General features: G+C 38.8%; 1 protein-coding gene across 1 annotated transcript in view; it reads right to left on the reverse strand.

Moving 5' to 3' along the window:
* LOC150077293 (lipase maturation factor 2-like) overlaps positions 1-26880 on the reverse strand; it is a 378351-nt gene that overhangs the window by 348066 nt on the left and 3405 nt on the right. The window lies entirely within an intron of this gene.

Here is a 26880-nt window from a genome sequence, read left to right on the forward strand (position 1 = left end):
AAATATATAATATTAAAATTATTTTTTGCATCCAGTTCCTTTGTAACCACATCATAATATCCTATCAAATTTGTCAGACTAGACTTTCCCTTAACAAACCCCAGCTGTGTCTGAATTATTGCTGCAGTCTTGTCTAGATGATCCTGCAATGCATCTTTAACCAGTGACTCCATTATTTTACCCGGAACAGAAGTTAAACTAACTGGTCTGTAATTACTCGTGTCACCCTTCGATCCCCCTTTGTGAATTGGGGATACATTTGCACATTTCCAGTCCGTGGGGACCTCCCCTGAGTCCAAGGATGCTCTCATAATTATGGCTAAGGGTTTGCTTAGTTGCTTTGCCACCTCTTTTAATATAACTGGATAGATCCCATCCACCCAAGGTGCCTTTCTTATGTTCAACAATTTCTCCTCCACTTTGGTATGAAGTAAGGTAAGGTCACTTACCTTACTTCATACCAAATTTCCTACAGCAGAGGACCTTTCAAGTTTGCTATTGGCAAGTCCTTTTCAAAACATATATACAAGGAGTCCCTAATGGTTCAGTTCTTAGTGCAACCTTGTTTGCAATAAGAATAAATCAGATGACTAAAAATATTGCTAATATTACTCTCCATTATAACCAGGGGTTTGTAGTGGTGAGAGGGATTTAATGCATCTTTCACTGTAGCGGTTTTTGTATACCTGATAAAAATGTTACGTTTTTAGCTATTTCTTTGCTGATAGCACACAGGAGATGGGAGGAATTGTTCATCTTTGTTAGGAATATTGTTGGAGAATTTCTATTTTGCTTTCTATCATTTGAGATCTGTTTATACAGATATCAACAGTTACTAAAGACTATTGTATTACCTGGAGGATTTCATCCTTTAGAACATTGCTCTTGCAGAGGTGGCAGGTCCTCACTTTAAACACTTAAGGATGTAGTGGCAGTGTCCTCACTTTAAACACTTAAGGATGTGTTTAAAGGATAGTTGGATGAGAATCAGATGATAGATCCTCATTGAGTAGTTTTTTTTTCAAAAAAACTACTGATAGAGGATCTATTTGAGGGTATGGTAGGAGTTGTTTGTAGGTGGTATCATTAATTTTGTTCTGTGGGAAATAAAACTTTATTTAATCTTTTTCAGCTATGGAATTGGTGGGGGGGGGGGGTCAGTCCATGTTTATGGTTTTATAGAGGTTTTTTTCTGCTAACAGGGATAGCATTTAATTGTTATAATTTTTGGTGTTTATAACTACTACTGCATTTCCTTTGTAAGATTTTGTTGTGTGTTTTTATGTTTCTAGAAACATAAAAACACACACAACAAAATCTTACAAAGGAAATAAAGCTATTATTAAGTTGTACTAGAAAACGTAGGTATGGGTGGCATAGCAAAGTTTAAACCTAAATTTAGTATCCCATATTTTATGGTGAAAAAGGGTTTGGAGTTTACATTAACAAATCCCATGTTACTGGAAGGGGTTGTTGTATGACCAACAACTGTACCAACTGTGTGGGTTTGGCACACAGCTGTCACAGTTGGGTTTGGTCCCGAGCTGAATGTCATCATTTTTCTCTTTCTTGGCAATTCCCTTCTACTTCTGACTCACTCACTCACATAATATTTTTTTTTATGCCGGTGCAGCATAAACCTCAGGCTTTCTTGCACCATGTGGCTAATAATGATAATAATAACAAAATCTTACCTAAGAAAGGGTTCGACACTTTGCTGGGTCCTCAATTTGTAGAATGAAGAACAGCCCATCCAAGGATGGATGCTACTTTTTATTGGAAGGGTTTGTCTGGGCTGCTACTGAGTTAGGTGATAATTCAGTGCTGTGGGAGTCAGTGCGTAGCACATGCTTCTTGATTAGACCGGGGTTCGAGCCCGTCACCACCAAATACGGAGGATGCGGAAAGGTCATTCAGGGAATGACCACCGCATATCCCGGAGCAATATGGCCTTAGTTGCTAATGCTCCTAAAAACCAAATAACAAAATAACAGCTGTGGGAGTCTGTTGGATTCCTTGTTTGTTTCAGGTAGTGGAAGGGTTCATCTGGTGGTGTTCCTCCTTTTTCTTCTGAGTGTTTATTCCAGTGGGGAGATGGAAAGGATCCTTCTCTATTATGGGGTTCTCTTCAGGGATTGCAGTTTTCTCTGGGAAATGTCCATCTATGGTTGGGGGTTATTTATTTATTCATTGTCAAAAATGCCCATCTAAGGTTGGGAGGTTTTACTGTTCCTGTGTGGAGCTATATTCTTGATTTTCTTCTTCTTCTGGACTTTTCTGTAGAGTAACTGCTTCAGGATTGACTTGCTGATTCTGTTCTTGGGGGATTGATTCTTGTAGGGCAGGGGTTAGCAACCTGCAGCTCTTTGAGCATGTAATTGTGGCTCTTGTGGAGTGCAAGACTAAAATGTCTTAAAACTGAAATTGAGGATTTGGAGAGGCAAAAGCAATTCTACACAAATAGATGAGTTGAAAAAGCAAGACCAAATTGTGTTCAATTTTGTGATTTAGCTTATCAGACATGTATATAAATTTGAAAATATTTGCGTTTGGACTTCTCTCAGTTTTTGGTTCAACAAATTTCTGCGGGAAAATATTTTCGAACATGAACTATATCAAAAATAAATCAAGAAACCGTCTGAACAATGAGAGTCTCTCAGCATGCTTAAACATGAAAGTTACGACATACTTCCCTGATGTTGAGAGACTCACTCAAGAGGTTCAGCAGCAAAAGTCACATTATTAATAAATATTTCAAAATATATATTTTTTTTAAAAAAACACCTTCCCACTATTCCATTTCTTAAACCCCCCCACCCCTCCTCCCAGCTTGAGCTGAAGTGCTGCTCTTCAGATTCTCTTTTTATTTTAAAAAGATCAAAAATGGGTCTTCACTCAAAAAGACTGCCGACACCTGTTGCAGAAAGATTTTCCTGGTATTAGATGGGATTATGAGGTCATTTAGCTTCTGTAGGTTATATTTCATTTTGGAAGTTGTTTCTTCATGGGTTCTCATTAGGAGGCTGAAGTCTCTCTAGGAGACTTAAAAGTAGTTTTGACATCATATATTTACGATTTCGTATACTTTGATGCTGTACCATACAAAAGACTGCTATACAAGTTGGAACAACATGGTATTAGGGGACAAGTTATTGATATGAATAAAGGTAGCAAGTGAGGGAAGACAGTGGTTATCAGTGAGCACTGCTCTTCTAGGATTACTGTTATTAGTGGAGTTCCCCATGGTTCAAGACCTAGGCCCATTGTGATTTGCAATATTCATTAATGAGATTGATGAAGATGCAGGCTTAATGTCTAAGTTTGCAAATGATACAAAGTTGGCAGAGCAGTTAATGACAGCAATCAAGGTGTGCTAATGCAACAAGATCTAAAAAATTAGGACGATAAGCTGAGAAGTGGTAGTCACTGCTGGTCACAAGCGTGTTCAACCAGTTGTCGAACAGGGGGGCCCCCACACTCAAATGGTCTAAATAATAATATCATCCACTTCTTTTCTGCATTTCTATCAATGAGCCTACCGCTGTCGATGTCTAGTTACCCACATTATCATCATAGTCCAAGAGCTGTAAAATTTGAAGTTTTGAATATGGTAAAATTTGAAAAATTTTACCTCAGGGCCCAACAAGTAATTCTTGAACAGGGCCTCGCAAATTTTGGGGTGGCCCTGGTGGTAACTGAAGTTTATCAGTGATAAATGCAATGCCACATTTGGGGTAGCAAACCTGAATCAACATACCATCTAGGTGGTACCAAACTCAAAGTAATGGAATATGAAAAATATCTAGGGTAATACAGTCCAATATGAAGTTCTCTGAACAGCGCAGACAGGCTGCTAGGACAGCTCATGGGGTTCTGTCAATGATATGCAGGAAATTTGCCAGCAGAGATAAGGAGATTATTAAGGCAATTGTTAGGCCTCATCTTGAGTACTGCATACAGGTCTGGAAGCCTCATTTCAGGAAGGATGCTGATCTGTTGGAACAGTTGCAGAGAAGGGCAATAAAATGGCAAGAAGAACAAAAGGGTATTCATACCAAGAAAGTTTAGTTCTGCAGCATCCAAAAAGAAATCAGATTGCATGGATTAAGTAAGCTAAGCACCGACAGCCTCCTTTCTCTTGCTTAGACAACACATGAGGCGGAATCAATTTAAATTTAAGGAAGGATGGTTGTTGGAACACAGATGTGTGGAAATTTGCTTTCAGACAATATGTGACCGATTGTTGGAATAAGCTACCCTCTGGTGTTCATAGTTTGAATGAATTTAAGGAAAGAATTAAGAAATTATTATAGGGTTGCAGAAGGTGGTGCAAAAAAGCCAACAAGAACCACGGGAAACTTTTAGTGGTCAAAAAAGTTTCCCAGTACTGCAGATTCTCTCTGAATTCTCATTAAACAGATGGTGTTTGTTATCAGCAATGGCAGTAGAAGTCAATAATGATGTATTGATTAGTTTTTTCTCATTATTAAAAGCAAATTTGAGTTCATGAGTGTAATACCTTCGCTGCTGATATTTACTTATGGGTACACCCTCCAGACTGCCTGTCTTAAGGTGTTTATTTCCTCTTCTCGCTGTTTTAACCCGATAGGAAAACTTCTATCGCAACTACCGATAACACATACTCTCTGTAGAAGTTGTTTTTATATTGGATTAAAATAGCGGGAAGGGTGGGGGGATAAACACCCTAAGACTGAGGCAGTCTGGAGTAAATTTACCCTTAAGTAAATTTCAGCCTACTCATGAACTCCGATAATCTGCTTTTAATAATAAGAAAAAGCTAATTGATATATCGTTATCGACTGCCACTACCAATAACAGGTACCATACCATCCCTGTCTGTTTACCAAACATACAGGGAGAAGCTTCAGTACCGGGAAACGCTTTTGACTAGTAAAAGTTGCACTAAGTTTCCCGTGTTGGCTTTCAGCGAATCATACAGTGAATATTTGGGCAACTAGATGAGCAGTAGTTGAATCAACCGATAACTGAGATTCTGTCAGAAAAAGTACATGGGTTTGGCAGACTACAAGTGGAAATGGACAACGTTGAGATCAGAATTGAGACCAAGTATATTTGTGAAATGAACTAGGAAATGTTTAGATCTTTTCACAGATAAGCTTACTCTACTAACACTATACTCACTATCTAATTTGACATTAAACCTTACGCTATCTAATTAGGGGTACATGTTGTATTGTATAACAATGGCAGGAAGTTACTAACAGTAAATCTACACACTAGGTGTTAATTACTTTTAAAATCATGCTAACTAAATTCAAAATAAACCACGGAGCTTGACTAGTTATAGAAAATAATTTAATATAACAATTAAGTCAATAAAACAGCTAAATATAATTAAAAACTTAGTGTTGTGGAAGCTGCAAAACTTGTCCAACACGTGGATTAGACACCCTTACCGATACTAAGTAATAACCTGAAAAATCTCTAAGTTTAAATTAAACTAAGTATTGTTACTAGGAATATAAGTATTTCTAAAAAATAAATTAATATGCCAATTTAAATCAAAAAATCAAAAATTTAAGAAAAACTTCTCGATTAGCTAGAGCCGTAAAAACTTTGCCTGTTCACGTGCACTCTCATACCCAAACCGAAGTAGATAAGAAAACAAAAATTATCCTGCTCTGCTCACACAGTTAAATATCCAGTAGACCATTGAACTTATTCAAACTGTCAGCCTCAATTACCTGCGAGGGAAACTTGTTCCAGCAATCAACGACTTGCAGACTAAAAGAAAACTTCCTCCAATCTAATCTAAACCTCAATCCCTGTAATTTTAATTTATAACCCCTAGTTCTGGAATTGTTTATAACAGTGAGAATTCCACTTTCATTCATTTTACTAACTACAAGCCTCATAAACTGGTCACCTCTGAGATGCCTGGTGGCCAAGCCCTGTAGCCCACATAATCAGAATCTTTCCTCGTAGGGAAAATCTTACCTCGTAGGGAAGATCAGCAAAATCTTTTGCTGATCTCGCCATTCAATTTGACTATCTTTGGACTCTTTCAAGAAGCTCAATATTTTTTTTCATTTGAGGTATCCATACTGGAACACAGTATTCCAAATGTGGTGTTACAATTGCCTTATACAGTGAGATGACCTCCTTATCTCTACAGGATAACATTTGATAAATCATCAATAGGATACCATGGGTCTCCCTGTTTGCACTGTTCAGAAAACATATCTGTCCATATTTAAACTCCCAGATCTTTCCTCCTCCACTGTTCTGAATTCAACCCCATCAAGTGTATAATTTATTTATGGGTTGCTATTCGCCACATGTAAGACCTTGCATTTAGCAACATTAAAACATAGATGCCACTTCCCTGACCATCTTTGAAGTCTGTTCAAATCTTCCTGAAGAACCAAATACAACTTATGTAATATTCAATTTCAGTACAACCCAATGGCTAGGTAAAACAACTAGCTATAATAGCAGTCAGTTTGTATTCTCATATAACCATTCTTCCCCCCCACCTCTAAAATAAAGATAGATATGTTTATCTTAGAAGAATACTGATATCAGTTTTATGCAAAATTTTAGTTTAGGGAACTAAAAATCTAAACAATAAATGGTTAGTTTAATTTAACACAAATTAAGAAATTTCAGTCCAAAAAATACAAAAAACATTCCCTGATGGTAAATAACCTATTTAATTGAAAGGCCCTGTAAAAGTCTGCATCTTAAAACAAAAAGCATTGTACAATATAATAATCGGTAACAACAATCAGTCGTGGAGGTGAATGAAGGGTTAAGTTTGAAGCTCCTGTAAATGACAAGCATTTTGCATATATTTTTACCGTATTTTTGATTGATTATCATATTAAATTGTTTTACAAAGACATTAAATTGGCTCAATAGCATTCATTTGCTTATTTTTAAATTTAACTTTAGAACGTAATCAGTACTGCAGAAGAATATGAAGAATAGGGTTTCAATAATGATAAATACGTAGTTTGAAGGTTTTAATCACTTGTTGGGCTTATATCTTTCATATTTAGCTAAGAATATAAGTAAATTAATATAGTGTTTGTTACAGTATAGCATAACTAGATAGCTTATATCTATACTTGATAGCATAAGGCAGGGGTCGGCAAACTTTTTTTGGAAAGGGCCAGATTGTAAAATTTTTTAGGCTTGGCGGGCCAGGTAGCAAGCTCGAAGATATTTACATGGGTAATTCTACTCAGAGCAACCAAAAAAAAAAAACAGGTTCAAAATCTTTTTATTATTAGGAAGTGATATTTTACATAATATTTATACACATGCTGACACTTACAAAAAAAAATGAATAAAATATTTCCATTTATTAATAAAAGTATTATAGAACTGGTTAAATTCTGTACTAATGTGATGAATGTAATTGTTTTTTCTGAGATAATATTTCATCATACTGGAGTTCCAAGTTAGTACTTCCTATCATTAAAGTTGTTTGCAAATGATCATCCATTAATAGTGATCTCTATTGAGATTTTACATATTTCATTTTTGAAAATGTCGTTTCACATTGGTAAGTACTCCCAAATACAGATATAAATCCCCGTGCATATGATTTTAATTTACCGTATTTATCTTCCGAAGGATATTTATAGAATCGGGTTAGATCCATTTCTTTACACCTAACCTTTAGCATATCATCATTTTGCAGATCAATCACTTCCAATTGAAGGTCTGATGGAAGCTCCTCAATTGTACAGCCAAATGGATTTTGAAATATGGAAATGTCTTTTGCACTTGCATCAAAATCCGAAAAACGCTGTTGTAACTGTAGTTTAAGTTCAGAAAATATATCCACCACAAATTTTTTTGGGAATGGGGATTTCGCTAATATTTGAAATTTTTTACAGCGTGGAAAATGGTCAAACTTGGTTAATGTGATTTGTGTTTCAAACAATGCAAATTTTTGACGATATGACTTTACGATAGAATACGTTTCACATATGAGCACTGTTTTCCCCTGTAATTTTAAGTTAAATTTGTTAAGATATCCCACGATGTCTGTATTATTATCATCATCATCATCATCATCAGCATTGTTAACAGCTACAAAACAAACATGCCTGAGGGTGCAGCTACAAAGCATTATTACATAGCTTCAAAGCAGAAGCTTGGAGTATACATTTCCCAAAGTAAAGAGAAAAGTAAATGTACATAAGACTAGTGAATTGAAATGTACAGATAAAATAAAAAAGGACTCGTCCGTCCTATTTAAGTGAACAGGTAGGAGTAAGGCAGAGCACTGGTATTTCTTCACACACATTACACAATCAGAGTCTTAGTACTTGCAAGAAGAGTCCATTTTAACAGATGAGGTTAGCAATTTCAGTTGCCTCTTGAAGTGTCTGGGGGTGTCAAATACCTCCATATTTGTTTTGTTCATTGATCTTGCAGTCCTGTTGTAGAAGTTGTAGTATCCATAATTTGTTCTCGCATAGGATGGTTTCTTAACGCTCTTGTTGGAGCGTTGAAATTTATTTGTGAGACGAGATGGGGGCAATTCAGGGTACCATTTAACAGCTGGTTAAGAAGGAGTAGGTCGGCTTTATCTTCTTTTTTCCAGCGTTTCGAGTCCAAAGAATACACACCACTCTTGGTAGGATTTCTCATTGTATTCAAGGCCACTTTTAAAGCAGATGTACTGGACTGCTCTTTTTTGAAATAGCAAATACTAATTTCCATAGCCATTCATTGTTAGATTAATAGTGGTTGTGGGCAGTTTTTCCTCATTTAGAAAAATTTCTATTGCTTCTCTGAGTTAGTTCAAAAAATCTAAATAAAACTTTTCCATTGCTGAGCCATCGAACTGCTGTATGGTAGGGCAAATCAGGATATTCAGCTTCAATCTCTAATTAAAAAAAAAAAAAAAAAAAAAACCATGAAACTGACGATGGTTAAGTCCACAAGATAGTTTGTTACTTGGTTTTTAGGAGCATTAGCAACTAAGGCCATATTGCTCCGGGGATATGCGGTGGTCATTCCCTGACATTTCTGCATCCTCCGTATTTGGTGGTCACGGGCTTGAACCCCAGTCTAACCAAGAAGCATGTGCTACGCACTGCTGCTCCTGTGCACCTGGGCACTGCTGCTCCTGCCCACCTGGCTACGGAGGTGCCTAAGTCCAAGAGAGAGAATAAAGTTAACCGCTGACACAACTGGTTCAATAACACATGACAAATTGAGGTGTTTCCCACAAAGAGCCTGCTGGTGAATAATAGAATCAATTACCAGAGGTTTTGAACATTTAGCTTCCTCACAAGCCTTAAAAATTTGTCCAACTAATCCTTTCCCTGTTCCACACATTTTTACCACCATCAGTTGACACATTTTAACTGATTCTATTGCAAATTGTACCGTGTTAGCGTTTTCTCGACTTCCTTGAAGATATCTCCGCCTGTAGTTGTTCCATGCAGACTATTCATAGAAGCTAATTCTTCAGTAACCTCAAACTCAGTATTGACTCCTCAAATAAACAGCAACAATTGGGCAGTATCAGTAATGTCTGCAGACTCATCAAGAGCCAACGAAAATCACTTGAAATTTTTTGCCTCTTCTTTTAATTGACTCTTGATGTGGCTCCCGATGTCCTCAACTCTTCTAACAGTCGTTCTCGCCAAAAGACTGACAGATCGAAACAAATCCATTTTCTCTGGACACATTTCTTCGGCTGCCACAATCAAACATGATTTAATTAATTCACCATCGGTAAATGGTGGCAAAACGGTAAAATTTCCCTTTCTTGGCTAATAAATGAGCTATTCGTAAGCTTACTTTAGTTACTGCTTCATTATAATTTTTTATTTTAACGAATAAATTGCATTGTGATGATGCATTACGTTTTAAACTTTCCAATTTTAGCTTGCATTGATTTTCTGCAAGTTTTGAATATTGTGCCGCGTGCTTACTTTGGTAATGTCGACGTATATTGTACTCTTTTTCGCAGCTATTGTGTCATTACATAATAAACATGATACTTGATACATGATACGACATTCGAAGTCGATTTTTCTCTTCATATTTGGTCTTGAGGGTGACATGGAAATGGTGGGTAATAAATAAAAGGGGAAAAAACAGATCGCAGAGTGCCGTGACAGACAATACCAAGTGTGCCGGTAAAGCAAAATTGAGAGAAATGCTAGCAACACTTGTTCTATGGTAGACAACAGAATGCGAATATGCAAAGCCAGTAGCGCCATGTCCGGTCATTATTCTCGACTATCGGCTATTGCAGCGCGTAATTTGATTTATTTTTTTGATGTAAAAAACAATATTAACCCACGGGATGGATTAAAAAGAGGGGGCAGGCCGTTATTTGCCAACCCCTGGCATAAGGTATAATGTAAGAACTTATGTAAAATTTATCGCTGCATTAGCTTAGCACAGTATTCTAAATCAAGTTTATCAACCTTATTATACTTTTCATTGTCATCCAATTAAATAGGAACTCATGCCACAGACTAGATCAGCAGAGCAAAAAGCACAAAGTAGCAGGAATGCTGTGGTTCTTGGGAGAACCAAGGGGGTGATTCTCCAACATATCACAGCCTAAAAAATGTGCAACCTGTGAAATGTTTGCTGACATTCCTGGAACATGACATGATTTAGCCATGGAAGATGTCTGTATAGGCTAGGTGCAGAGAGCATCAAGAAATTAGGCATGAACTCAGCATTCTGATGTGCATTCATGAAAGTTTGAAGAGTAGGGTAGGGTAGATGTCCCTAGAAGGGGCATCTACCCTATTTTACTCTTCTTAATAATAGGGGACCCATCAAGCTCTCAGCTGTCCAACTCAGTGCCAGAGCTAACTCGTGTGCAACAGGCAACACAGCAGCAATCTTCAGGGCAGAATGTGCTGGTTCCACAGAAGCTAGTTGTTGTAGGTAACTCTTTTGTCAGTGAGATGGGAAATATATTATGCAAAAAGGTTAGGTGGTATAGGACCAGCATATGTATGCCAGGAGCAAAAGTTGGTGACGCTGTACAGTGAATATCATCTTTTTTTTTTTTTTGTTATTGGCACATCGGCTTCTGTGGCCATAATGCACCTCCCAAAGTTTTTGCATTTACTCTGATCCAAGCCCGAGGCAGGATTCGAACCCGCGACCTTTGAGTTGCCAGGCAGGCACTTTACCTACCCGGCTAGCCGTTCGGCATATCATCATTTAAGGACACAAAGGGTAATACTGTTATACCCATTGGCACTAATGACATTAAAAGTAGGAGATCTGCAGACTTACTTAAGTATCAGGTATGAGGTTATCCACATATTGGACAAGATTTTGCAGCTCCAGCAAAAGCTAAGCTTTTATTTATATTTAGCCGTTTTATAAAATCTATGGTCACTAAGTGACCATAGATTTTACTGTTCATAACTTGCTGCCATTGTTACATGACACAATAGTGTAACATATATTGTGAACTTGATAGTGTAAGGTTTAACACAAAACTAGATGGCAAAATACGTAGCACTGTTTTAGAAAACTGTTACCTTAGCGTAGTATAGTATTATCAATTAATCAGTAAAATTTATTAATCTGCTAAGGTAAAGAAAGCCTGCACGATGAAATTTACCAGTAAAAGTACATTGCCGTAATGGCATTTGCATTTTTGTTCGCTCGGTAAACAAACGGTGGGTGTTATCGTTCTGGAGTAGCAGTTGAATCCCACGGGAGCTTGAAACCCTCTTAAAGTGGAGAGGGGGTAACCTGACCTTTTTACTTTAGAATCACTAATTGAATCACAAAGAGTCATATTGGAAGTTCTGGCATTGTAAAAAATGTTCGCAACGTAGTTTCACTAGTAAACTTTTTCGAAGTTTGCTGCGCTTCTCGTGTAGGGCTTCCTTTGCCCCTTTTTTTCCTTAATAAACAATTTATCCATTAGTCCACCAGTGATTCTAAAGAAAAAAAGGTCAGGTTCCCCCTCCACTTTGGGAGGATTTCAATTTCTACTCCTGACCGATAAAACCCACTGTATGTTTACTGAGCCAGCAACAATACAAATGCCGTTACGGCAAAGTACTTTTACGATAAATTTCATCGAACTTTTGCGTGCTTCGCCTATTAATCTTAATAAATTTCATTATTTTAATTGTACTTAAATGGAATCATGACCTATTAAACAGAGAGGGTGCAAGGATATTTGCTGATGCTATCGATGCAATGTTAGGTGGGTCAGAAAACTGCTAGCTTAGGGGATCCACAGACCAAAAGATTAACAGTAGCATCAAGCAGAGGCGAAAGTGATTCTTGCACTGCTTCTATTGTAATGAGCAGCAGCCTAGAGAGTAAGTTGCTGAGGATTTCAAGAGCTGCTGCAAGTCATCATGGAACAAGTAAATACAAGGACTGTGTCGGGGTAACTAAGAGTAAGAACTGGTGCATGTGCACTTGCATGTACACAATGCTAGAAGTATGGTAAATAAATTTGATGTGCTGATCAAGATATCAAAGGCAGATATTGTTGGAACATCAGTGACAGTGTCACAAAGATATAAGCAATACAGAATTGAAATTTGGGAAGTACAATGTGTACAGAAAGGATAGACAGGGTAGGAAGGGATAAGCTGTTAATAAAGAAAAAAAATTTAGGAAAGTGCATTCAGTTGACACGGGTGGACAGTGCAACATTGAGTCAGTGTGGTGTAACATCAACGCTGAGAAAGGGAAAATGAAAGTAGGAGTGTGTTATAGGCCTAATGACTCTGATGAGTACAACAAACAATTGTGCAGGGAAAAGTGGGCCAGTAAATCAGAATGTCCTGAAATGGGGGATTTTAACTTTCCAGCTATTGACTGGAACTTGTGGATTGGTCACTCACACACTAGCAAGAATTTTGTGGAATTATTGGATAGCAACATCTTTGAGGAAAAACCAAAAGGAGCAATACTCTTGATCTGATTATCAGCAGTGATTATTCATGCAGTAAGAATTTCCAGATAAAGGAACCACTAGGTGAGTGATCACAGTATACTGATGTGGGATTTACTTGAAGATGTAACTACCATCAAGGGTAAAGGGAAGGATCTTTGTTTTCATAAAGGCAACTACAGTGGTGTCAGACAGTTTTTAAAATCTATACACAGTGGGATTAACTGATGTTAGAAACAGCAAATTCTAAATGGGAAGCCTTCAAGGAATTAATCTTGGAAGTTACCAGGCTTTTCATACCAACTAAGAAATACTGTTCAAGATTTAGACCTAAATGGATGTCAGATTGACTGAGGCCTGTGGCATAGAAGAAAAATGAGCGGGATGCATAAAAATTATCACGTGACACAGAAGCCTTTGGCAGATATAAGCTAGTCTGTAATCAAGTCACAAAAGAGGTTAGGCAAGCAAAAGCTGATTACAAGAAATCCATGGCAAAGGATGAAAAGAAAAACAACAAAGACTTCTTTAGTTATGTAAACTCTAGAAGGAAGGGGATGAATCAGATTGGTCTACTTGATTTTGGTGGTTTGATTGCTGATGATCCTGCTCAGATAGCTAACAAACCGAATGTGATTAGTATTTTGCAGCTAGATTCACACATGAGGAATTTTGCAAGGATTGGGAGGACAGAAGTTAGCATTAGCATTAGTAGAGGCATTTGATGCAAGAAAGCAAGCTTATGCAGCATCAGCCAAAAAAAAAAAAAAACCCACTTCCACTTCACCCCTCTGTTCGTTCAAAATACCTGTCCAGCTGAGCCTTAAACTTATTTAGGCTATCAACCTCCACCACAAGGGATGGAAGTCTGTTCCACCAACCAACCACCCGCTGGCTAAAGGCAAATTTCCACACGTCTATCCTACATCTGTCTTTCCTCAATTTGAATTTATGCCCTCTCAGGTGATTTTTCTGAGCTAGAGGAAGAATCCCATCAGCATTGAGCATGCTTAAACCATTCAGGGCTTTATACACCTCTATCAGATCACCTCGCTGGTGCCTAGTCTCCAGACACTGTAATTTGCAAAACTTAAGCCTTTCTTCGTAAGAGCACCCCTTTGTTCCATTCACTAATCTTGTTGCCCTTCTCTGTACTCGTTCCAGCAGCTCTACATCCTTCTTGAAATGAGGCCTCCAGACCTGTATACAGTACTCTAGGAGTGGCCTGACCATTGCCTTATACAATGGAATAATCACCTCCTTATCCCTGCTGGAAAAATTCCTGTATATCATTGACAATACTCCATGAGCTACTCTTGCAGCCCGTCTGCACTGCTCAGAGAACTTCATATCTGCCTGCACAAACACCCCCAAGTCCCTTTCATTCTCTACCACTGTCAGTGTAGTACCACAGAGTTGATACGTTGCTCTGGGGTTGCTGTTTCCCATGTGTAGTACTTTACATTTGTCAATGTTAAACTTCATTTGCCACCTCTCAGCCCATCTGCTCAACCTTTCCAGATCCTGTTGCAGCAGCATAGTGTCAGTAGTGTCCTTGACAACCCTGCCAACCTTTGTATCGTCTGCAAACTTGGACATTAAGCTTGATATACCATCATCAATATCATTTATAAATACAGAAAACAATAATGGACCCAACACTGAGCCCTGAGGGACTCCACTAATAACATTAGTCCACGATGAGCAGTGTCCATTGATTATCACTCTGTCTTCTCCCCCTCAACCACCCCTTTATCCATAGCAGCAATTTGCCTCCAATGTCACACTGCTCCAATTTGTGTAGCAGTCTTCCATGTGCAACAGTATCAAAAGCCTTTCTAAGATCCAAGTATATAATATCAAAGTTATTCCCTGCATCCAGTTCTTTTGTGACTGCATCATAGTATCCAATCAAGTTGGTCAGGCAAGACTTCCCCTTAACAAAACCATGCTGTGTCTGAGCTATAACTGAAGTCTTGTCTAAATGATCCTGCAGTGCTTCTTTAACCAGTGCCTCCATTAATTTTCCTGGAACAGAATTTAAGCTCACAGGTCTATAATTACTTGTGTCAGCCTTTGATCCTCCTTTGTGAATTGGGGTTACATTTGCACATTTCCAGTCTATGGGTATCTCCCCTGAGTCCAAGGAAGCTCTCATAATTATTTACTAAACTGTTTACTAATTTACTAAACAGTTTACTAAACTAACAAGGGAGCTAAATGATTTTGTAATAACAGAGAGCAAAGTAGAGGAGAAATTGTTGAAGTTGAACATACAAAAAGAATCTATCCAGTTATATTGATGGAGGCAGCAAGGAAAGTAAGCAAACTCTAAGCCACAAATATGAGAGCATCCTTAAATTTAGGAGTTTCCCATGGACTGGAGGTTTTGTTTCGTTTGTTTTGTTATTTAGGAACATTAGCAAATAAGGCCATATTGCTCCGGGGATATGTGGTGGTCATTCCCTGACCTTTCCACATCCTGTTTTTGGTGGGCATGGGCTCGAACCCCAGTCAAATCAAGAAGCGTGTGCTACACACTGCTGCCCCTGCCCACCTGGCTGTGGAGGCGCTGGTTCAAAAGGTGACATTTTACCTATTATACCTGTTACCTATTTTACCTATTAATTATACCTGTTAGTTTAACTTCTGTTCCAGGGAAAATAATGGAGTCACTGTTTAAAGAAGTGATGCAGGATCACCTAGACAAGATTGCGGTAATAGTTCAAGCACAGCATGGGTTTGTTAAAGGGAAGTCTTGTCTGACCAATTTGATTAGATACTATAATGTCGTCAGAAAGGAACTGGATGCAAAATTCTGATATATTCTTGGATTTCAAGAAAGCATGCACATGGAAGACTGCTGTACAAATTGGAGTGGTATGGCATTAAGTGCAAGTTGCTGCAATGGACAAAGGGAGTCGAGTGGGAGACGGCAGAAATTGGTAATAAAATGGACACAGCTTTACGTGAACTAATGTTATAAGCGGAGTCTCTCAGGGTTCGGTGCTGGGCCCATTGCTGTTGCGTATTTATCAATGAAGGTATATCAGGCTTATTGTTCAAGTTTGCAGATTATACAAAAGTTGGCATGGTTGTTAATGACAGCAAAGACAGTATGCTACTGCAACAGTATCTAGAAAAGTTAGGCAGATGGTCTGAAAAGTGGCAACTGAAAGTTAACGTTGACAAATGCAAAGCACTGCATATGGGCAGTAATAACCCAAGAGAAATTTTGTACAAGGCAATGTACCCTTTGTACAAGGCAATGGTCAGGCTACACCTAGAGTATTGTGTACAGGTTTGGAGACCACATTTCAGGAAGGATGTAGAATTGCTAGAATGAGTACAGAGAAGGGCAACAAGACTGGTGAGGGGAACAGAGGGGTGCTCTTACCAAGAAAGCCTTAAGTTCTGCAAATTGCAGCACCTGAAGAGCAGGCACCTGTGAGGTAATGTGACTGAGGTGTTTAAGGCCTTGAAAGGTTTGAGCAGGCTCAATGCTGTTCAGATACTTCTGCTTGAGGGGCATAGATTCAAATTGAGGAAAGACAGTCATAAAATAGATGTGCGGCAGTTTGACTTTAGCCATTAGGTATTTGATTGCTGGAACAAACTTCCATCTGTTCTTATGGAAGTTAATAGCTTAAATAAATTTAAGGGTGAACTAGACAAACATTTGTTTAGCTAATACCATATAAACTTGCTTTCTTGCATTATATGCCTCAAATAATGCTAAGTACAGGTCAACGTTGAAAAACAGTTGCAAGGTATGGTTAAATTTTTGTCAGTGTAAAAAAAAAAAAAAAAAAAAGTGCCAGCAATTCTGCCCAGACACGATAGGAGGGAATATATGAATAGAGAGCCTTCTTAATCAATTTGGCCCTGGAGAGATTGCACAAGGCTCATAGGGTTAAATTTTTTCTCAACATAGTCTGTGCTTGTTAACAGGAGAGACTGCTTCTACAGAGATGGTATACACTTAAAGAGAAAGGGTGAAAGAATATTTGTTGATGGTATCGAGCCGGCGTTAGGTGGGTCAGAAAACTGCTAGTTTGGAGAGGGGGGGATTCACAGACTAAATAGTTAACAGTAGCCACATGCAGAGGTAAGAGTGATTCTTGCACTGTTTCTATTGAAGTGAGCAGCAGCAAGGAAAGCAGGGTGCTAGGGATTTCCAGAACTGTTGAGAGTTATCATGGAACAAGTAAATACATGGGCTGTGTTCAGGGCCAGATTTACACAAAAGCTAAACAAGCTAAAGCTTAGGGCCTCTCATTGCAAGGGGGCCTTGCTCCATCTTAAAAAAAATCCTTTTTTAATATTGTCACAGGTAAACTAAGAGAGAAGGGCCTTATATATATTATAGCTTAGGGCCACACCAGGTTTAAATCCGGTCCTGGCTGTGTTAGGATAACTAAGAGTAAGAAAAGGTGCATGTACACCGATGCTAGGAATTTAGTAAATAAATTTGAAGAATTTAAGATGCTAGTCAAGACATCAAAGGCAGATACAATTGGGATATCAGAGACATGGCGTCACACATATAAAGAATACAGAATTGGAATTTGGAGAGTACAATGTGTACAGAAACTGTAGACAGGATAGGAAGGGTCAGTGTTCTTTGGTTTTTTTTTTTTTTTAGGAGCATTAGTAACTAAGGCCATATTGCTCCGGTCATTCCCTGACCTTTCCACATCCTCCGTATTTGGTGGTGACAGGCTCGAACCCCAGTCTAACAAGAAGCATGTGCTACGCACTGCTGCTCCTTCCCACCTGGCTACGGAGGCATCTGGGGAAGTGCAATACAGTACTTTGCAATATTATAAAATTTTCTGTTATTTATAAAATGTGGCTTAAGCGATCCAGAGCAAAAATTAATTGCATAATTTATCATTATATGCTCCTGTCACATTAACCTCGATTGCATAGTATGTTCGAATTGATAAGATCAGTGAGCAATAACCGTATGGTACTGCGAGAATCGCATAAATTTTAACCAGGAGGTAGTCCATTTGATAGGTCCTGGGGAGAACACTAGGGGTTATGTTGTTAGTTAAGAAACAAAAAATATCTAAGGAAGTGTATCCAGCTGACGTGTGGACAGTGTAATATTGAGTCAGTTTGGAGTGACAATAAGCATTGGGAAATCAAAACTGACAGTAGGAGTGTTTTATTTGCTGAATGACTGATGAGTTACAATGAACAACTGTACAGAGAAATAGATTGAGCAAGTAAATCAGATTGTCTTATAATGGGGGATTTTAACTTCCCAGATTGACATAACTGGGACTGTATATGCCATTGCTTCCACTGTTTCTGATTGTTCTGTTAACTGCGGCATTTGCTCTAGTGATCAAAGCTATTACCTTTGTGACTGTCTTCCTCTCCAGACACTTCTTTTCCTTTGCAGGACCTTTGGTGCTTTTCCCTTAAATGTATATCATGGCATCGTTTTGATGATGCTCTTCAGTTCTCTTCACAGACTATGATGAATACTACAGCTAATTATTCTACACCTGACTATGAAATCTATGTCCAGGATGCATTAAGGCCTGCTCTCATGCTGCTAAACATCCAACACCATAGTGGAGTCACCTCGACCATCTTGCACCGTCATGTTTTTCGTGCTCACCGGTCGTTCCAACGACATCGTACAAGCTGGCCAAACTCAGACGTTAAGCAGCTTAAAAACGTATATTGCAACCTCAAAAAGAAATATGCCAAGGGCATAAAAGATCTACTTGGAAAACATTTGTTTTAATCTCAGGATTACTAATTCTGACCCTTGGGGGTCTGGTTCATTGTAAAGGCAGGAATGCTGTGACTCGGGGGAGAACTGAGGGGGGTGATTCTCCAATGCATCACAGCCTAAAAAAAAAAAATGTGCAACTTGTGAAATGTTTGCCGAACTCTCTGGAACTGAACATGATCTAGCCAAGGAGGATGTCTTTGGGTGTGCCAGGTGCAGAGAGTGTCTAGAAATTAGGCATCAACTCAGCGTTCTACTTGGCGTCTATGAAAGCTTGAGGTGTAGGGTAGATGCCCTCGAAGAAATTAATATGAGGGGCCCTTCAAGCTCTCAGCTGCCCAACCCAATGCCAGAGCTCACTCCTGGACATCAGGCAACACAGTGGCAATCTCCAAGGGAGAATGCGCTGGTCCCAAAGGAACTAGTTATTGTTGGTGACCCTGTTGTCAAGGAGAATATATTGTGTAAAAAGGATAGATGGAACAGGACCAGGGTATGTCTGCCAGGGGCAAAGGTTGATGACGTTGTAAAGAATATATCATCTTTTAAGGGCACAAAGGGTGATATTGTTGTACATGTTGGCACCATTAAGACTAGGAGATCTGCAGATTTACTTAACAAGAACAGGTCAATGTTGCAAAAAAAGTTGCGAGTTAGGGTTAAATTTGAAAGTGTCTCCAATTCTGTCCAGACACAATAGGAGGGAGTACATGACGAGAGCTTTGTCAATCAATTCGGAGGGAATGTGCAAGGCTCAAGGGGTAGAATTTTTTTCAGTGTGATCTGTGCTTGTTAACAGGAGAGACTGCTCCTACAGGGATGGGATACACTTAAATAAAAAGGGTGCAAGAATATTTGCTGATGCTATGGAGGCAGTGTTAGGTGGGTCGGAAAACTGCTAGCTTGGGGGGGGGAGATTCACAGACTAAAAGGTTAAAAGTAGCTGCAGGCAGAGGTGAAGGTGATTCTTGCACTACTTCTATTAGAATAAGCAGCGGCGTGGAGCAAGGGGTGTTGGGGGGGTTTCAGGGACTGATGGCAGTCATCGTGAAACAGGTGGGTATATGGGATGTGTTAGTGTAACTAATAATAAGAATAGGTACATGTATACTTCCATGTATTCCAATGCTAGAAATATAGTAAATAAATTTGATCAATTTGAAGTGCTGGTCAAGACATCAAAGGCGGATATTGATGGGATAGAAGAGATGTGGTGTCACACAGATATAAGGAATGCAGAACTGGAATTTGGGGAGTACAATTTGTACAGAAAGGACAGACAGGAGAGGAAGGGAGGAGGTGTTATGCTTTTAATTAAGAAAAACAAAATCAAAAGAAGTGCATCAAGTTGATACAGATGAACAGTGCACTGTTGAGTCAGTTTGGTGTGACATAAGCATTGTGAAAACAAAAATAAGAGTAGGAATATGTTTTTTTTTTTGATTAGTTGTTGGCACATCAGCTTCTGTGGCCATAATGCACCTCCCAAGGTTTTTGCAGTACTTTGATCCAAGCCCGAGGCGGGATTCAAACCCGCGACCTTTGGGTTGCCAGGCAGGCACTTTACCCACCCGGCTAGCTCGGTCGGCAAGGAGTGTGTTATAGGCCTAATGACTCTAATGAGTACAATGAACACTTGTACAGAGAAATAAGAGTGGGCTAGTATATCAGAATGTCTTATAATGAGGGATTTTAACTTCCCAGATATTGACTGAAACTTGTGGGTTGGTCACTCACACACTAGTAAGACTTTTGTGGATTTATTGGATGATTGTTTTCTGCAGCAACATTAGCATTAGTAGAGGCATTTGATGCAAGAAAGCAAGCTTATGCAGCATCAGCCAAAAAAAAACCGACTTCCACTTCACCCCTCTGTTCGTTTAAAATACCTGTCCAGCTGAGCCTTAAACTTATTTAGGCTATCAACCTCCACCACAAGGGATGGGAGTCTGTTCCACCAACCAACCACCCGCTGGCTAAAGGCAAATTTCCGCACGTCCATCCTACATCTGTCTTTCCTCAATTTGAATTTATGCCCTCTCAGGTGATTTTTCTGAGCTAGAGGAAGAATCCCATCAGCATTGAGCATGCTTAAACCATTCAAGGCTTTATACACCTCTATCAGATCACCTCGCTGGTGGCTAGTCTCCAGACACCGTAATTTGCAAAACTTAAGCCTTTCTTCGTAAGAGCACCCCTTTGTTCCATTCACTAATCTTGTTGCCCTTCTCTGTACTCGTTCCAGCAGCTCTACATCCTTCTTGAAATGAGGCCTCCAGACCTGTATACAGTACTCTAGGTGTGGCCTGACCATTGCCTTATACAATGGAATAATCACCTCCTTATCCCTGCTGGAAAAATTCCTGTATATCATTGACAATATTCCATGAGCTACTCTTGCAGCCCATCTGCACTGCTCAGAGAACTTCATATCTGCCTGCACAACCACCCCCAAGTCCCTTTCATTCTCTACCACTGTCAGTGTAGTACCAGAGTTGATACGTTGCTCTGGGGTTGCTGTTTCCCATGTGTAGTACTTTACATTTGTCAATGTTAAACTTCATTTGCCACCTCTCAGCCCATCTGCTCAACCTTTCCAGATCCTGTTGCAGCAGCATAGTGTCAGTAGTGTCCTTGACAACCCTGCCAACCTTTGTATCATCTGCAAACTTGGACATTAAGCTTGATATACCATCATCAATATCATTTATAAATACAGAAAACAATAATGGACCCAACACTGAGCCCTGAGGGACTCAACTAATAACATTAGTCCACGATGAGCAGTGTCCATTGATTACCACTCTGTCTTCTCCCCCTCAACCACCCCTTTATCCATAGCAGCAATTTCCCTCCAATGTCACACTGCTCCAATTTGTGTAGCAGTCTTCCATGTGCAACAGTATCAAAAGCCTTTCTAAGATCCAAGTATATAATATCAAAGTTATTCCCTGCATCCAGTTCTTTTGTGACCACATCATAATATCCAATCAAGTTGGTCAGGCAAGACTTCCCCTTAACAAAACCATGCTGTGTCCGAGCTATAACTGAAGTCTTGTCTAAATGATCATGCAGTGCTTCTTTAACCAGTGCCTCCATTAATTTTCATGGAACAGAAGTTAAGCTCACAGGTCTATAATTACTTGTGTCAGCCCTTGATCCTCCTTTGTGAATTGGGGTCACATTTGCACATTTCCAGTCTATGGGTACCTCCCCTGAGTCAAAGGAAGCTCTCATAATTATGGCTAAGGGTTTGCTTACTTCCTTTGCTGCCTCCTTTATAACTGGATAGATCCCATCCACCCCGGGTGCCTTTCTTGTGTTTATCTTCAACAGTTTCTCCTCCACTTTACTCCCAGTTATTTCAAGATTCTGTAGCTTACTGCTAGAGTTGAATACACCTCTGGCATTCCCCTTGCTGAATAACTCCTCATGTGTGAATGTCGATGAAAATATTCATTTAGTTTGTTAGCTACCTGAGCAGGATCATCAACAGTTGACCCATCAATATCAAGTGGACCAATCTGATTCATCCCCCTCCTTCTAGAGTTTACATAAGTAAAGAACTCTTTGCTGTTTTTCTTTGCATCCCTTGCCAAAGATTTCTCGTAATCTGCCTTCCCCTGCCTAACCTCCTTTGTAACTTGGTTGCATATCAAGTTGTATCTATCATAGGCTTCTGTGTCATGTGTTAATTTGTAAGTATCCCATTCATTTTTCTTCTCTGCCATATGCCTCATTAGTTCATCTGACATCCATTTTGGCCTAAACCTTGAACAATATTTCTTAGTTGGTATGTAAAGCCTAGTAGCTTCCAAGATAAGCTCTTTGAATGCTTCCCATTTTGAATTTGCTGTTGGTAACATCATCAGTTGGTCCCACTGTATAGAATTTAAATACTGTCTCAGTCCATCGTAGTCGCCTTTACGGAAGCAATAACCCTTCCCTTTACCCCTAATGGTAGTTACCTCTTTGAGTAAATCCCACTTCAGCACACTGTGATCACTGTCACCTAGTGGTTCATTTATCTGCAGATTCTTAATGCATGAAGAATCACTGCTGATAATCAAATCAAGAGTATTACTCCCTCTAGTTGCCTCCCGAACATGCTGATGTAGAAAACAATCATCCAATAAATCCACAAACGCCCTGCTAATGTGTGAGTAACCAGCCCCCAAATTCCAGTCAATATCTGGGAAATTAAAATCTCCCATTATAAGACTCTCTGACTTACTGGCCCACTCTTTCCCTGTACAGTTCCTTATTATACTCATCAGAGTCATTAGGCCTATAGCACACTCCTACTCTCAATTTTGATCTCCCAATGCTTATGTCACACCAAACTGACAACACTGCACTGTCCAGCGATGTCGACTGGCTTCACTTCCTTGGTTTTTGTGTGTTTCTTAACTAATAGCATAACCCCTCCCCCCTTCCTATCCTGTCTATCCTTTCTGTAGACATTGTACTCCCCAAATTCCAGTTCTGCATTCCTTATATCTGTGTGACACCACATCTCTGAAATCACAACAATATCTGCCTTTGATGTTTTGAGCAATACCTCAAATTCATCAAATTTATTTACTAAACTCCTAGCATTGGTGTAAACGCAAGTATACCTGCACCTGTTTCTATTCTTAGCTACCCTAACACAACCCATGTGTTTACTTGTACCGCAATGGCTCCCAGCAGTCTCTGAAATATCATGCATCTTGTTTTTCAGGCTTCTGCTCATCCTAATAGAAGCAGTGCAAGAATCTCTTTCACCTCTGCCAGTGGCTACTGTCAATCTATTGGTCTTTGTCTCCCCCCCAAGCTAGCAGTTTTCCGACCCACCTAACACTGCCTCGATAGCATCAGCAAATATTCTTGCACCCTTTCTATTTAAGTTTATCACATCCCTGTAGAAGCAATCTCTCCTGTTAACAAGTACAGTCCAGGCTGAAAAAAATTCTACCCCTTGAGCCTTGCACAATCTTTCCAGGGCCGAATTGATCGACAAGGCTGTCATCATATACTCCCTCCTATTGTGTCTGGGCAGAATTGCAGACACTTTCAAATTCAACCCTAATTCTCGGCATTTGTTCAACAGTGACCTGTACTTGTTAAGTAATTCTGCCGGTCTCCTACTCTTAATATTATTAGTGCCAATGTGTACAACTATATCACCTTTTGTGCCCTTAAAAGATGATATTCGCTCTACAACGTCATCAACCTTTGCCCCTGGCAAAGGTTGATGACATTGTGATCGTGTGACCTTATTATTTTCCTCCAACGATTCAGGAGATTGTATGTTGAAACCACTGCTGGTAAATCAAGCCCTAAACCCACATTTCAATGAAAGGTGTAGATATCAATAAACTGCCTGTTCATTGGATGGCAAACAAGGCCTGGGTGACCACTGCTATCTTTACAGAATGGTTCAACAAATGTTTCGTCCCAGAAGTAAAGACGTTATATGAATTTGAAAGGTCTTCTGATTCTTGACAATGTACCCAATGTACCCAATGCACAAATGTTCCAATTTTATTTCTGCCACCTAATACTACATCTTTGATACAATCGCTAGACCAAGGTATAATTGCAACAATTAAAACATACTACGTAAAACGAGCATTCCAACATGATTTGGATAAATTGAATGACGAAACACTAACAGTCATTGATGTGTGGAAGAAATTCTCAATTATGGATTGTATCAATCAAGTTGGATTAGCGTTAACTGAATTAAAGCCAGAAACTTTAAATGCGTGTTGGAAAGTAGTTTTGCCACAATGTCTAAAAAGCAAAGATCCCATCATCCCTAATATGACCGAATTTCCTAACATCGTATGTTTACAATACCATGTTGGGAAATTTGTGTGCCATTACAATGGCACACAAAATTGGTGGAGAAGGATTCGATGATCTATCGTTTGAAGATATTAGTGAATTGTTAACCGACAAAGCCCTAAGCGAAGATAAAATATTTGAGGTTGTCCTTGGGACTCCTTATCCCACAGAACCTAGTGATACTGAAGAAAATGATCCTGTTCTAAATGCAGATTTAATAAAAGAAGGTCTAGAACTGGTCAGAAAATTAGGTAATCATTTTGTCAAACATGACTCTAATGAGGAACGCGCTGGGAAGTTTCAACGTGAACTGAAGTTGTTGACAGCCTCTTACAGAGAATTATATAATGGCCCAACCAAAACATAATGATTAATAACTGAATTCTTTCGTAAAACCGGTGAAACATCAGTACCAGAGGAGACTCATGCTGATTTTGCTCAAGATATCACAGAAAGAATTTCATTAATAGAGGAAGAAGACGATGTCCACATTTCTAGTGATAGCAGTGATATTCCAATCATACACAAACGCATGCGCCGTTTATTATCAGAAAGTGAAAATGAATAAAATCTTGTTATGTGTAAAACAGAATTTTTTTCAACATTCTTCATGAAAGAATTTTTTTCATTTCATATGCATACAAATTTACTTTAATACATTTTCATTACATATTAAATGTGCATTTTGTTGAAATAAAATAATAAGCTTCAACACCTTCAAAAAAGTACAATCTTCAACACCACCTTCGACTTGGACAGTTGGTAATCATACTTCTACGATGCTGAATGATATCACTGTGTCTTCCATCTCCTGCTGGCCTCAGGTGGGATCATCTGCTGGCACCACCTTGCACTGGTACAGGATTTTTATTCATTTTATTAACTTATTTTTATCTTTAAATTTTCAGATTATTTTTTAAAATTTTTTTTCAAAAATTTATTTTTACTTTAAAGTTTCAATTTCTTTTATTTTTATAATTTTTTTATTAATTTAATGTTTTACTTTATTTGCTCATATTTTAAATTGTTTGGACATTCAGTACGTGACACTTGAGGTTTGCTGCGGTTCACGCTTAGCTGTGGCCCGCCTCCTCGCAGCATAGACAGGTATCAGGATGAACCTCCCTGGTGCTTGTTGCTTCCTGATAGCAAAATGGCCAGAAACATAGCATTACTACATTTCTGGCCTTTCTGCAGAGTTTTTGTAACATCACAGTGTACCATGGCAGAGTTGAACTAGCATTTGGGGACTGCCTTACACAAGATACTATACATGTCAAAAGAGTCCTTTTCTTTTTTTATAAGCATTTATTTGATCACGTTTCACATACTCATTGAATACAATTTATTTTCATACTTTACCATTTTTAGGATGTTATGATAAATTTTGCAGTACACTTTCTAAAACGGCATGACTTTAGACTGGTTAATGGTATTTAGCTGTTTAGTAGTATACACGCAAAAACTGCCTCTTGCGGTTACGTAATGTTTAGTCACTGAATAGCATTATTACTTTGCATACCAATATTCATTTCATATTATAAAACTATTATTTTTTAGTTTATATACCTTCAAAAAAAGTTATATTTATAATATAACTATTTTGAAGGATAACAGCAATCAGAAAAGGAACTGTGTTAGCTAGCACTTCCATTCCTCCCCACCTTCCTCTGCAGAGTGGAAAAATAAGCTGCTGGGTGGATGGTTATAGGTTGTTATTTTGTTATTTGGTGGTTTTTTTTTTTTAGGAGCATTAGCAACTAAGGCCATATTGCTCCGGGATATGCGGTGGTCATTCTCTGACCTTTCCGCATCCTCCGTATTTGGTGGTGATGGGCTCAAACCCCGGTCTAATCAAGAAGCCTGTGCTACGCACTGCTGCTCCTTCCCACCTGGCTACGGAGACGCCGATGGTTATAGGGGTGTCAATGATGTGACCTGACTTATGCCCACCCCAGGAATGGTGATTGTCAATTTATCCAACACTGAACAAAAAATTTTGCTTCATATTTTGTTACGGCCATGAAAGTAAGTTTACTTCATAGATTTTTGGGTACCAAACAGAAATTGCGCTTAAAATGAGAGACTGGCTCTTGTTTTCGAAAAAAAAAAAAAGTAGTTTTTTATATTTATACAAGGTATTTTTTTTTTTTTTTTTTTATTTATATGGCAGTAAGATGTAGCTATGAACATACCTGTATCAAATACGGGACTTTTCACCTTTAACTTGTATTCAGCTTTGGAAGCATCCTTTTTCACCATTCAACAATAATCGACTAACATGGCTGCACTCTATTTCTTTTTGTAACTTTGTTCCATCGCTGCAATATCTTGATGAAGTGCTCACCATTCATTACAGATGCACCACGGTTCGGCAGGAAGAAAT

Source organism: Mastigoproctus giganteus, chromosome 12 (genome assembly GCF_048544385.1).
Source record: "Mastigoproctus giganteus isolate SK-2022 chromosome 12, ASM4854438v1, whole genome shotgun sequence".
Classification (NCBI taxonomy): domain Eukaryota; kingdom Metazoa; phylum Arthropoda; class Arachnida; order Uropygi; family Thelyphonidae; genus Mastigoproctus; species Mastigoproctus giganteus.